The sequence below is a fragment of the Giraffa tippelskirchi genome, chromosome X (genome assembly GCF_054371585.1).
Source record: "Giraffa tippelskirchi isolate mGirTip1 chromosome X, T2T-mGirTip1v1.2.pri, whole genome shotgun sequence".
Lineage (NCBI taxonomy): Eukaryota > Metazoa > Chordata > Mammalia > Artiodactyla > Giraffidae > Giraffa > Giraffa tippelskirchi.
Genome location: NC_137289.1, coordinates 96,025,414 through 96,039,968, shown reverse-complemented (window position 1 = coordinate 96,039,968; position 14,555 = coordinate 96,025,414). Strand labels below are relative to the sequence as shown.

Sequence of the window (14,555 nt, the reverse complement as noted above, 5' to 3'; positions counted from 1 at the left end):
TACTATAACCCGTCTGTCTTGGGTGGCCCTACATGGCATGGCTCATAGTTCCATAGAAATAGACAAGGCTGTGGTCCATGTGATCAGTTTGGTTAGTTTTCTGTGATTGTGGTTTTCATTCATAGAGAGCTTAGGCAACTGGCCTAAGATCACAGCTCAGAAGTGGAAACAAAGAGTGTTTAGAAAACTAGCATAAGATGACACAGCTCAGAAGTAGAAGCACACAGAGGTCCTGCAACTTGCTTAAGATCACACAGCTCAAATGTAGAAGCACAGAGAGGTTTGGCAACTTGCCAAAGATCACAGCAAAGATGTGGAAAAACTGAGAGGTCAGGCAACTTGCCTATGATCACCTAGCTCAGAATTGAAAGCACAGAGAGCTTAAACAACTTAACCTGAGATCACACAGCTCAAAAGTGGAAACACAGAGAAGTTAGGCAACTTGTCTAGCATCACAGAGCTCACACATGGAAGCACAGAGAGGTTAGGTACCTTACCTAAGATGACAGGAGTTTAGAAGTGGAAGTGCAGAGTGTTCAGGCAACTTGCTTAAGATCACACAGCTGAGAAGTGGAAGCACAGAGAGGTCACCCAAATTGCCTAAGATGACACAGCTCAAGAGAAGCACAAAGAGGTCAGGCAACTTGCCTAAGATCACACAACTCAGGTGGGGAAGCACAGAGCGGTCAGGAAACTTAGGCCTAAGTTCACACAGATCAGAAGTGGAACCCTAGAGTAATTAGGCAGCTTGCCTAAGATCACACAGCTCAGAAATGGAAACAGATTCAGGCATCTTGCTTAATATCACACAGTTCAATTATGAAAACAGAGATGTTATGCAACCTGACTAAGATCACAGAGCTCAGAAGTGAAAACGAGAGGTTAGACAACTAGCCTAAGACCACACAGCTCAGAGGTGGAAGCACAGAGAGGTCAGGCAACTTGTGTAAGATCACATAGGTCAAATGTGGAAGCACAGAGAGGTCAGGCAACTTGTTGAAGATCACATATATCTTAAGTGGAAACATAGAGAAATTAGGCAACTTGCCTAATATCACATAGCTCCAAAGTGGAAAGACAAAGAGGTTAGGCAATTGCCTAAGATGACAGAGCTCAGAAGTGGAAGGACAGAGAGGGTAGGCAACTTGCCTAAGATAACTAAGCTCATAAGATGAAGCATAGAGAGGTCAGGCAACCTGCCTAAGATCACACTACTTAGAGGTGGAAGCCCAGAGAGACTAGGCACCTTGGGTAATATCACACAGCCAAAAGTGGAAGCACAGAGAGGTCCTGCAACTTGCCGGTGATCATATAGATCAGAAGTGTAAGCCCACAGAGGTCAGGCAACTTGTGGAAGCTCAAATGTGGAAGCACAGAGAGGGTAGGCAATGTGCCTAAGATCACACAGCATAGATGTGGAAAAACTTGAGAGGTAGGGACCTTCCTAAGATGATACAGCACAGAAGTGGAAGCACCAAGAGCTTAAACAAGTTGCCTAAGATCACACAGCTCAGATGTGGAAACAGAGAAGTTATGCTATTTCCCTAAGATAGCACAACTCAAATGTGGAAGCACACAGATGTCAGGAAACTTAAATAGATCACACCAGACCAGAAGTGGAAGCATAGAGAAATTAGGCAACTTGCCTAAGATCACCTATCTCAGACGTTGAAGCACAGAGAGGTCTGGCAACAGGCATAAGATCACACAGCTCATTAATGGAAGCACGGAGAGTTTAGGCAACTTGCTTAAGTTCACAGAGCTCAGATATGGAAGCACAGAGAGATTAGACAACTTGCCCAAGATCACAGAGGTCTGAAGTGGAAGCATAGAGAAGATAGGCAACTTGACTAAGATAACACAGCTCAGATGTTGAAGTACAGAGAGGTCAGGAAACTTGCCTGAGATCCCACAGATAAGAAGCGGAAGCATGGAGGAATTAGGCAACATCCCTAAGATCATACAACTCAGATGTGGAAGCAAGTAGAGGTCATGCACCTTGCCTAAGATAACAGAGCTCAGAAGTGGAAGCAAAGAGACTTTAGGCAACTTGCCTATAATCACACAGCTGAGAAGTGGCAGCATAGAGAGTTCCGGCAACTTTCCTAAAATCACACAGCTCCAATGTGGAAGCATAGAGAGGTTTGGGAAGTTGCGTAAGAGCACACAGCTCAGATGCTGAAGTACAGAGAGGTCAGGAAACTTGCCTAATATTACACTGCTGAGAAATGGAAGCACAGAGATGGTAAGCAACTTGCTTAAGATCACACAGCTCAGAATTGGAAGTATGTAGAGTTTAGGCAATTTGCCTTAGATCACACAGCTCAGAGCTGGGAGCACAGAGAACTTAGGCAACCTTCCTGTGATCACATAGCTCACATATGGAAGCACAGTGAGGTTAGGCAACTTGCCTAAGATGACAGAGCTCAGAACTGGAAGCATAGATAGGTTGGGCAATTTGCCTAAGACCACACAACTCAGAAGTGGAGAGGTCAGGCAATTTGAATAAGATCACACGGTGCAGAAGTGGAAGCACAAAGAGTGTAGGCAACTTGCCCAAGATCACATAGTGTATGTGTGGAATAACTGAGAGGTCAGAAACTTGACTGAGATCGCCCAGCTCAGAAGTGGAAGCACAGAGAGGTCAGGCAACTTGCCTAAGATCACACAGCTCCAAAGTGGAAGCACAGAGAGTCAGGGAACTGGCCTAACATCACAGAGCTCAGTTATGAAACAGATATGTTATGCTACTTGACTAAGATCACAAAGCTCAGAAGTGGAAACACAGAGAGGTTAGACAATTAGCCTAAGATCACACAGTTCAGATGTGGAAACACAGAGGTCAGGCAACTTGCCTAAGGTCAAACAGATCAGATGTGGAAGCACACAGAAGTCAGGCAATGTGCCTAAGACCACACAGCTCGTAAGTGGAAGCAGAGAAGTCATGCAACTTGCCTAAGATCACACAACTCAGAAGTGGAAGCAGAGAGAGATTAAAGAACTTGCCTAAGGTCACACAGCTCAGAACTGGAAGTACAGAGAAGTGAGTCAAATAGCCTACATCACAGAGCTCACATATGGAGGCACAGAGAGGTTCGGCAACTTGCCTAAGATATCACAGCTCTAAAGTGGAAGCACAGAGAAGTTAGGCAACTTGCCTGTGATCACACCACTCAGATGTGGAAAATCAGAGAATTCCTGCAACATGCCTATGATCAGATCAGAAGTGGAAGCACAGAGACGTCAGGAAACTTGCCCAAGATCACACCGTTCAGAAGAGGAAGCACAGAGAGGTTAGGCAACTTGCCTAAGATGACAGAACTCAGAAGTCGAAGCACAGAGAGGTCGGACAACTTGCCTAAGATCACACAGCTCATATATGGAAACACAGGGAGGTTAGGCAATTGCCTAAGATGACAGAGCTAAGAAATGAAAGCACCCAGAAGTTAGGCAACTTGCCTGAGATCACACAGCTCAGATACGAAAAAACAGAGAGGTCCTGCAACTTGCCTATGATCAAACATACCCAGAGTGGGGGCATGGAGAGGTCACACAACTTGCCTAAGATCACACAGATCTAAAGTGGCAGCATACAGAAACTAGGCAACTTGCCTTAGATCATACAGCTCAGAAGTGGCAGCACAGAGAGGTCCAGATACTTGCTTAAGATCACATAGCCCAAATGTGGAAGCTCAGAGAGTTTTGTCAACTTGCTTAAGATGATAGAGCTCAGAAGTAGAAGGACAGAGAGGTTAGAGGTTAGGTAAGTTGCCTGAGATCACACAGCTCAAATGTGGGAAAAGGGAGAGGTCTTGCAAATTGCCTATGATAATGCAGATCAGAAGTGGAAGCAAAGAGAGGTCAGGCAATGTGCCTAAGACTGCAGAGCTCTTAAATGGAAGCACAGAGAGGTCATGCAACTTGTCTAAGATGACACAGCTCATATGTGGAAACAGGTTGGAAACACCTAAGATGACAGAGCTCAGAAGTGGAAGAACAGAGAGGTTAGGCAACTTGCCTAAGATCACACAGTTCTTAAGTAGAGGCACAGATAGGTCAGCCAACTTGCTTAAGATCACACAGATCACAGTAAAATCATCCAGACGTCTGGGAACTTGCCAAAAATCACTCAGGTCAGATGTGGACGCACAGAGAGGTTAAACAACTTGCCTAAGATGACAGAGCTCAGAAGTGGAAGCACAGAGAGGTTAGGCAAGTTGCTTAAGATCACACAGCTCAAATGTGGAAAAAGGGAGAGGTCCTGCAAATTGCCTATGATCACACAGATCAGAAGTGGAAGCACAGCGAGGTCAGGCAATGTGCCTAAGACCACAGAGCTCCTAAATGGAAGCACAGAGAGGTCATGTGACTTGTCTAAGATCACACAGCTCATACGTGGAAGCAGAGAAAGGTTGGAAAATTGCCTAAGATGAGAGAGCTCAGAAGTGGAAGCACAGGGGTTAGGCAAGTTGCCTAAGAACTCACAGGAGGAAAAAATAGAGAGGTTCTTAAAGCTGTCTGTGATAACACAGATCAAAAGCAGTAGCACAGAGAGGTCAGGCAACTTGTGTAAGATGACAAAGCTAATAAGTGGAAGCACAGACAGGTCAGGTAACTTGCCTAAGATCAAACAACCCAGGATGGAAGCATGGAGAGATTAGGCATCTTGCATAGTATCAAACAGCTCACCCTGTGGAAGCACAGGGTGTTCAGGCATCTTGGCTAATATCACAATGCTCAGAAGTGGAAGCACAGAGAGGTTAGACAACTTGCCAAAGATAACACAGTTCTTAAGTAGAGGCACAGATAAGTCAGGCAACCTGGTGAAGATCACACATATCATAAGTGGAAGCATCCAGACATCTGGGAACTTGCCAAAAATCACTCAGGTCAGATGTGAAAGCACAGAGATGTTCAGTAACTTGCCTATGATGACAGAGATCAGAAGTGGAAGCACAGAGAGGTTAGGCAAGTTGCCTAAATTGCACAGCTCAAATGTGGAAAAAGGGAGAGGTTCTGCAAATTGCCTATGATCACGCAGATCAGAAGTGGAAGCATAGAGCGGTCTGGCAACTTGCTTATGATCACACCACTCAGAAGTGAAAGCACAGCGAGTTCAGGCAACTTTCATGGAGATCAGAGGTGGAAGCCCAGAGAATTAGGCAACTTCCCTAAGATCACACAGCTCACATATGGAACACAGACAGGTTAGGCAACCTGCCTAAGATGACACAGCTCAGAAGTGGAAACAGAGAGGTTATAAACTTGTTTCCTAAGATCACATAGCTCCTCGGTGGAAAAACAAGAGTTCTGCAACTTGGCTATGATCACACAGAGCAGAAGTGGAAGCATAGGGAGGTCAAACAAATGTCCTAAGATTACCCAGCTCAACATTGGAAGCACAGTGAGGTCAGGCAACTTGTCTAAGATCACACAGCTCACATATGGAAGCACAGAGAGATGGGGCAACCTAAGATCAGACAATGCAGATGTGGAAACACATAGAGCTCAGGCAAGCTGAATGAGATTACACAGCTCAGAATTGGAAGCAGAGACAGCTTAGACAACTTGCCTAAGACCACTCAGCTCAGAAGCAGAAGCACAAAAGGTTAAACAGCTTCCCTAAGATCACACAACTCAGATGTGTAAGCACAAAGAAGTCAGGCAAGTTGCCTAATGTCACACAGGTAAGAAGTGAAGCATGGAGAGGTCAGGCAATTTCCCTAATATCACAGAGCTCAGAAGTGGAAGCAAAGAGGGTTTAGGCAACTTGCCTAAGCTCACACAGCTTAGCAGTGGCAGCAGAGAGAGGTCCGGATACTTGCCTAAGATCACACATCTGAAATGTGGAACTCTGAGAGATTTGACAACTTGCCTATGATGACAGAGCTCAGAAGTGGAAGCACAGAGAGGTCAGGCAACATGCCTAAGATCACACAGCTGCGAAATAGAAGCATAGAGAGGTCAGATAAGTTGCCTAAGATTGCACAGCCCAAATGTGGAAAAAGGGTGAGGTTCTACAAATTGCCTATGATCACACAGATCAGAAGTGGAAGCATAGAGAGGTCTGGCAACTTGCCTATGATCACACCACTCAGAAGTGAAAGCACAGAGAGTTCAGGCAACTTTTCTAAGTTCACACAGGTCAGAGGTAGAAGCCCAGAGAAGTTAGGCAACTTGCATAAGATCACACAGCTCAGATATGGAACCACAGAGAGGTTAGGCAACCTGCCTAAGATGACAGAGCTTAGAAGTAGAAGCACGGAAGGTTAGGCAACTTTCCTAAAATGACAGAGCTCAGAAGTGGAAGCACAGAGAGGTAAGGCAAGTTGCCTAAGATCACACAGCTCACATATGGAACACGGATGTCACACAACTTGCCTAGGATGACAGAGCTGAGAAGTGGAAGCACAGAGAGGTTAAGCAAGTTGCCTAAGAACACACAGCTCCTAGATGGAAAAACAGAGAGTTCTGCAACTTGGCTATGATCACAGAGAGCAGAAGTGGAAGCACAGAGATCAGGCAAACATCCTAAGATCGCCCAGCTCAAAAGTGGAAGCACAGCAAGGTCAGGCAACTTGTCTAAAATCACACAGCTCACATATGGAAGCACAGAGACGTTGGGCAACTTATCTAAAGTCACACAATACAGATGTGGAAGCACATAGAGCTCAGGCAACTTGAATAAGATCACACAGCTCAGAATTAGAAGCAATGACAGCTTAGGCCACTTGCCTAAGGTCATTCAGCTCAGAGGTAGAAGCACAGAGAGGTTAGACAACTTGCCTAATGTCACACAGGTAAAAAGTGAAGCAAGGAGAGATCAGGAAGCTTGCCTAGGATCACAGAGCTCAGAAGTGGAAGCAAAGAGGCTTTAGGCAACTTGCCTGAACTCACACAGCTCAGAAGTGGCAGCAGAGAGATCACACAGCCCAAATGTGGAAGCTCAGTGAGGTTTTTTCAACTTACTTAAAATGACAGCGTTCTTAAGGACGTGAGAGAGAAGGTTCCATTCATGTCTGTGAATGGAAGAACAGAGAGATTAGGCAAGGTGCCTAAGATCGCACAGCTCAAATGTGCAAAAAGAAAGAGGTCCTACAAATTGCCTATGATCACACAGATCAGAAGTGGAAGCATAGAGGGGTCAGGAAACATGCCTAAGATCACACAGCTGCCAGGTAGAAGCACAGAGAGGTTAGGTAAGTTGCCTAAGATCACACAACTCCTAGGTGGGGGCACAGAGAGATTAGGCAACTTCCACAGTATCACACAGCTCAGAAGTGGAAGAGCATGGAGGTAGGCAAGTGTACTAAGATCAAAAAGCTCAAAAGAGGAGGCACAGAGAGATCAGGCAAGTTGAGTATGATCACACAGGTCAGAAGTGGAAACACAGAGAGGACAGGCAACTTGTCTAATATTACACAGCTCAAAGTGGAAGCAAAAAGAGGTCAGGAAACTTGCCTAAAATCACACAGCTTTTAAGTGGAAGCACAGAGAGCTTTGGCAACTTGCCTAAGATCACACAGCTCAGATGTGGGAAAACAGAGAGATCAGCAAACTTGCTTAAGATCACATAGCTCACATATGGAAGCACAGAGAGGACATGCAACTTGCTTAAAATCACACAGCTCAGCAGTGGCAGCACAGAAAGGTCAGGCAACTTGCTAAGGTCACAGAGCTCAGAAGTGGAAGTACAGAGAGTTAAGCTATTGCCTAAACACTCAGAGCTCACAAGTAGAAGAACGGACTGGTTAGGCAACTTGCCTGATGTCACACAGCTTGGATATGGAAGAACAGACAGGTTATGCAAACAGCCTAAGATCACACAGCTCATAAGTGGAAGCACAGAGAGGTTGGCAACTTGCCTAACATCACACAGATATAGTGAAAGCACACAGATTTCAGGAAACTTGCCTAAGATTACACAGATCAGAATGGAAACAGTGAGCTCAGGCAAGTTGCCTAAGATCACACAACTCTGATGTGGAAGCACCCAGAGGTCATGCAACTTGCGCAAGATCACACAGCTCAGAGTGGAAGCACAGAGAGTTTAGGCAGCTTGCCTAAGACCACACAACTCAGAAGTGGAAGCACAGAGAAGTCAGGGAAGTTGCCTCGCCTCACACAGCTGAAAAGTGGAAGCACAGAGAGGTCAGGAAACATGTCTAAGATCACACAGCTCAGAAATGGAAGCACAGAGAGGTCAGAAAACCTGCCTAAGATCACATAGCTCTTAAGTGGAAGAATAGAAGGGTCAGGCAAATTGCCTAAGATGACACAGCTCAGAAGTGGAAGCACAAAGAGGTCAGTCAACTTACCTAAGATCACACAGCTCAAATGTAGAAGAACAGAGAGGTCAGGCCACTTGCTCGACATCACACAGCTCAGAAGTGGAAGCACAGAGAAGTTAGGCAACTTGCCTAAATTCATACAGCTCATATATTGAAGCACAGAGAGGTTAGAGAACATGCCTAAGTTCATACAGCTCATATACGGAAGCACAGAGAGATTAGAAAACTTGCCCTACATGGGTGCAATCTCAGAAATGAGAGAGTGATTGTTGTTGATTTTCAAGGCAAACCATTCAATATGACAGTAATTCACATCTATGCCCCAACCACTAATGCCAAAGAAGCTGAAGTTGAACGATATGATGACATACAAGACCCTCTAGAACTAACACCAAAAAAGATGTCCTTTTCATCGTAGCGGATTGGAATGCAAAACCAGGAAGTCAAGAGATACCTGAGTAACAGGCAAGGCTGACCTTGGAGTACAAAATGAAGCAGGGCAAAGGCTAACAGAGTTTTGCCAAGAGAAGGCACTGGTCATAGCAAACACCCTCTTCCAACAGCACAAGAGATGACTCTACATATGGACATTACCAGATGGTCAATAGTGAAATCAGACTGATTATATTCTTTGCAGCCAAAGATGGAGAAGCTCTATACAGTCAGGGGAAATAAGACCAGGAGCTGACTGTGGCTCAGATCATGAAGTCCTTATTGCCAAATTCAGACATAAATTGAAGAAAGTAGGGAAAACCACTAGACCATTCAGGTATGACCTAAATCAAATCCTTTACGATTATACAGTGGAAGTGAGAAATAGATTCAAGGGATTAGATCTGATATACAGAGTGCCTGGAAACTATGGACAGAAGTTCATGACATTGTACAGGAGGTGGTGATCAAGACCATCTCCCAGAAAAAGAAATGCAAAAAGACAAAATGGTTTTCTGGGGAGGCCTTATGAATAACTGAGAAGAGAAGTGAAAGGCAAAGGAGAAAAGGAAAGATATACCCATTTGAATGCAGAGTTCCAAAGAACATCACAGAGAGATAAGAAAGCCTTCCTCAGTGATCAATGCAAAGAAATAGAGGGAAACAACTGAATGGGAAAGACTAGCGATCTCTTCAAGAAAATTAGAGATACCAAGGGAACATTTCATGCAAAGATGGGCACAATAAAGGACAGAAATGGTATGGACCTAACAGAAGCAGAGGATATTACGAAGAGTTGGCAAGAATACAGAGAAGAACTATACAAAAAAGATCTTCATAACCCAGATAACCACGATGGTGTGATCACTTACCTAGAGCCAGACATCGTGGAATGTGAGGTCATGTGGGCCTTAGGAAGTGAAATGGAGCAGAACCATATGGTCCTTCCCCCAACCCCTCCAATATTCTCGGCCTGCCTTTTGCCTGTGGAAAACTTTAGTCTAAGAATAAGTTTAATCAGAGAAGTGAGAAATGCTGAAACAAAGGGAAACTGATGCCATCTTTAAGCATAGTCAAGAACCTTTAGTTCTTTCTCAAGGGCTATAGATAATATTCTGAGCCATATCCTGTGAGCTGTCTTATAGATACCAAAACTCCAGGTGGAGAAGTTAACTACATGATAACCAGGCTGTACCCATGACTTGAGCTGCCACAATTCCGAGAACTGATCACAAAGAAATGAGAACAAATGGACCGTGGAACTGAAGTTTCAGTTCAGTTCAGTTCAGCCGCTCAGTTGTGTCCAACTCTTTGGGACCCCATGGACTGCAGCATGCCAGGCTTCCCTGTCCATCACCAACTCCTAGAGCTTGCTCAAACTCATACCCATTGATTTGGTGGTGCCATCCAACCGTCTCATCCTCTGTCTTCCCCTTCTCCTCCTGCCTTCAATCTTTCCCAGCATCAGGGTCTTTTCAAGTGAGTCAGTTCTTCGCATCAGGTGGCCAAAATATTGGAGTTTCAGCTTCAGCATCAGTCCTTCCAATGAATATTCAAGACTGATTTCCTATAGGATGGACTGGTTGGATCTCCTTGCAGTCCAAGGGACTCTCAAGAGTCTTCTCCAACACCACAGTTCAAAAGCATCAATTCTTCAGTGCTCAGCTTTCATTATAGTCCAACTCTCACATCCATACATGCTGCTGCTGCTAAGTCGCTTCAGTCATGTCCGACTCTGTGTGACCCCATGGACAGCAGCCCACCAGGCTCCCCTGTCCACGGGATTCTCCAGGCAAGAATACTGGAGTGGGTTGCCATTTCCTTCTCCACATCCATACATGACTACTGGAAAAAGCATAGCCTTGACTACACAGACCTATGTCGGCAAAGTAATGTTTCTGCTTTTTAATAAGCTATCTAGGTTGGTCATAGCTTTTCTTCCAAAGAGCAAGCATCTTGTTAATTTCATGGCTGCAGTTACCATCTGCAGTGATTTTGGAGCCCAAGAAAATAAAGTCTGTCACTGTTTGCATTCTTTCCCCATCTGTTTGCCATGAAGTGATGGAACTGGATGTCATGATCCTACGTTTTTGAAAGTTGAGCTGTAAGCCAGCTTTCTCACTCTCCTCTTTCACTTTCATCAAGAGACTCTTTAGTTCTTCTTCACTTTCTGCCATTACAGTGGTGTCATCTGCATATCTGAGGTTATTGATATTTCTCCTGGCAATCTTGATTCCAGCTTGTGCTTCCTCCAAACCGGCATTTCGTATGATGTCCTCTGCATATAAGTTCAATAAGCAAGGTGACAATATACAGCCTTGACATACTCCTTTCCCAATTTGGAACCAGTCGATTGCTCCATGTCCGGTTCTTACTGTTGCTTCTTGACCTGCAAACAGATTTCTCAAGAGGCAGGTCAGGTGGTCTGGTATTCCCATCTCTTTCAGAATTTTCCTCACTTTGTTGTGATCCACACAGTCAAAGGCTTTCCCATAGTCAATAAAGCAGAATAAGGCGAGGCTGCAGAGATTCGCCAGAGAAGGCAATGGCACCCCACTCCAGTACTCTTGCCTGGAAAATCCAATGGACAGAGGAGCCTGGCAGGCTGCAGTCCATGGGGTCGTGACGAGTCAGACACGACTGAGCCACTTCACTTTCATGCATTGGAGAAGGAAATGGCAACCCACTCCAGTGTTCTTGCCTGGAGAATCCCAGGGACGGCAGAGCCTAGTGGGCTGCCGTCTATGGAGTCACACGGAGTCGGACATGACTTAGCAGCAGCAGCAGCAGAGATTCGCAAGTGATGAGGCCAGGTTATAAGACCTGAAACTGAAGATTAACTGTATCTAAAACAACCAAGATGATGCTACTCAGACCACTGATGACCAATTTGAAGATGACTGTTAGAGATGACTGTATTGTTCCTGCCTGTAACTCTCCTCCCCCTTTTTGTCTATAAAAAATCTTACCCTCTGCTTGTGGGGGAGGCGCAGTTGGCCTTTGGACAGATGTCCGCCAGTGGCCTTTGGACAGATGTCCGCCATCCTCCCCCTGGGGTTGCCAGCATTTGAAATAAAGCAAACTTTCCTTTCCACCAGCCTGGCCTGTTTACTGGCTTTTGAGCAGTGAGCAGCCAGATCCCCAACGTGTACCTTTCAGTAACAGATTTTGGTGGCCAATGTGGGGCTGGCTACTGCTGGCTATGGCTATCTACAGCTGTCTATGGCTGGCTATTGCTGGCTCCTGTGCTTTCATGGCACCTGGCTCTCCTGGGTCTTACAGGGGAGAGCTGTGTCTATGACAGTGTATTAGCCTGCTGCTCACGGATCGCTTGTCCCGGGTAGGGGATTTGGAGGACGTTCTTAGCAGCTGCCGAAACCATTTGTTTTGAGGATCCTCCCTGTTTCTCCCCTGCTCTGCACTGGCTGCCAACTTATGCTTTTCTTGGTGGAATGGAAACTTGCATTTGGGATGAGCTGATGATGAGCTCCAAGACTGGGTAAGTCCACCAGTGTGCACACGGGCAACCTTTCCATTTGTGAGTGCTAGTGCTATTTGGGCATTCTTGCCAATTGGTTCTGACTGCTGTTGAGGACTGTTGTGAGCACTAGTGCTATTTGATCATTCTTGCCAGTTGGTTCTGATGTGCATCTGATATTGAGAACTGTTTGGGACACAGGGTGCTATTTGGGCATTTTGCCAGTTGGTTCTGACATGTGTCTGATGTTAAAGATCGTTTATGAGCACTGACTGCTATGTGAGCATTTTTGCCAATTGGTTCTGATGTCTGTCTGCTATTGAGGACCATTTGTGAGCATGAAGTGCTATTTGGGCATTCTTACCAATTGGTTCTCACATCTGACTACTGTTGAGGACCGTTTGTGAGCACTGAGTGTCATTTGGGTATTTTGCCAATTGGTTCTGACATCTGACTACCATTGAGGACCGTTTTTGCTGGGCACGTGTTTGTTTGGGATTCTGTACTGGTCATCCTCAGAGAGGGTTTATGATGGATCTGTCGTTTGGTATATGAGTGTATATTCCATTTGTGTTATTGGTATTCTTGTTGCCTTATGTAAAATGGGAAATACAGGTTCAATTTATTAAGAAAAACTTTAGCTGTAAATTTATGCCTAAAAAAGAATGATGATTTTTTTTTTTTTTGGACAAGGTATGGCTACAGTATTCTTCAGACTCTGGAGAAGACTGATTAAGATGAAAGTCTTGAAATTCAAAAAAATTGGTTCTTTTTGCATATGCTGGAAAGCTAACTTGATAAAACACTTTTTCAGACCCTGAGAAAACAAAAATATGCCTGGGAAAAAGTTTGAGGTTGACGTTTATCATGTCCTTTTTTTTTTTTTTTTTTAAATCATGTCCTTGAAATACAAACACAATGCACTTTGCCTGGCTTTTCAGCCTTGGGTTAACTATGCAAAGGAAAAAAGGCTTTAAAATTTAATGTATAATTTGGATATTCTGGCTATAATCCATGAACTGATTACCTACTTTTGTGTTCTTGTAAGACCAAGAGGGAAACTAATTATGTTTGGGTTTATTAAACATATGTATCATACCACTAAAGAAAAATTATGCTATGAAAAAATGTGTATGTTTTTTGAGGTTATAAAATATGTTCTTATGCTTGCCAATCAGAAAATGCTGGTGTAACATTTCAATCACTTGTTTCTTGGTCTTGTTGAAACTTTCAAGCGTTAAAAATTGTGATATGTAAAAATCATAAGCGAAACATTTTGGTATGTAAAACAAGTAGGATATATGTTGTTGAAAAAGAGAAGGTATAAAAAATGGAGCTATTTTTGTTGAAGAAATATGATGTTAAAATTTGTCCTACAGTCGTTTCCAGATGAAGAAATACAGGACACATTTGTTTGGATCTAGAAAGTGACAAAAGGTTTGTTAAAAAGAAATTTTGTATTAAAAAAAAGTACATTGTCAAGATTAAGATTAGACTGAATTTAATTGGGTAAATGAATTTTGTTACTAACAGTAAACTGATACAAGACTAAAGTTGGTTTTTCTCTCTGTTAAGAAAGCAAAGATCCCCTGGAATATTGACCTAATTTTGATAACAGACTTCTAATAGAAAGTAACTATTTTGTTTCTAATCATACTTTTGACTGCAAGGTTCAGGATGGAAAAATTGTTCCAGTAAAGTTGTCACAGAGTATAAACTGCTCATGATGTGTAACACTGCTGGCTTTAAGTGTACCACTTAAAGCACATGTACAATGTTTGTATGACAATTGGATGTGAATGATACAATGTATGGCCTATAAAGCATTTCCCTATTTAACATACTTCGGAGCCTGTTCATGATATCTGATTAGTTTTCCCCCAACGTGGACAACTAGGCAAATATATAAATAAAAAGGAGGCCTAGCACCGAGGGACATGGATGGACCCAGAGCAGGCAAATAAACCACTTTGGCAATGTTGGATCAATGCTCCTTATGGAAAGAGTTACAACTTAAGAGGGGAAAATAATGGAAAAAAATATTCACACATTGAGGTATGGGAAAGTCATTCTGGCCAATACATGATTTAATTTGAACTTTAAGCTAACCAAAATAGCCTCTTTGTGGCCTATCAAATATACATCATACATCTACTTTAATCATTATGACAGAAAATGATACAAAGGTAGATTTTTATTATTATCCTCATTGTAATATGTCTAGTAATTTTCAAATTTTTGTCCAGGTACTATGAAAGTTTATTGCTTTCTTGCTCTGTACCTGTCTCTCCTCAAGAATGAGGAGTATCAAAGAAAAAGGGGGATTGAAATGGAGCAGAATACTATGGTCCTTG

At 43.7% G+C, this 14,555-nt stretch overlaps 1 protein-coding gene across 2 annotated transcripts in view; it reads right to left on the bottom strand.

Moving 5' to 3' along the window:
- PQBP1 (polyglutamine binding protein 1) overlaps nt 1-14,555 on the bottom strand; it is a 33,165-nt gene that overhangs the window by 12,486 nt on the left and 6,124 nt on the right. Inside the window, exon 2 of one of the 2 annotated variants that reach the window (XM_081564780.1) lies at nt 581-648. The gene's annotated coding sequence lies outside the window, so the exon portion shown is untranslated. Of the gene's footprint in view, nt 1-580; nt 649-1,577; nt 1,657-14,555 lie in introns of both variants that reach the window. The other variant, XM_081564779.1, reaches the window with a different exon arrangement.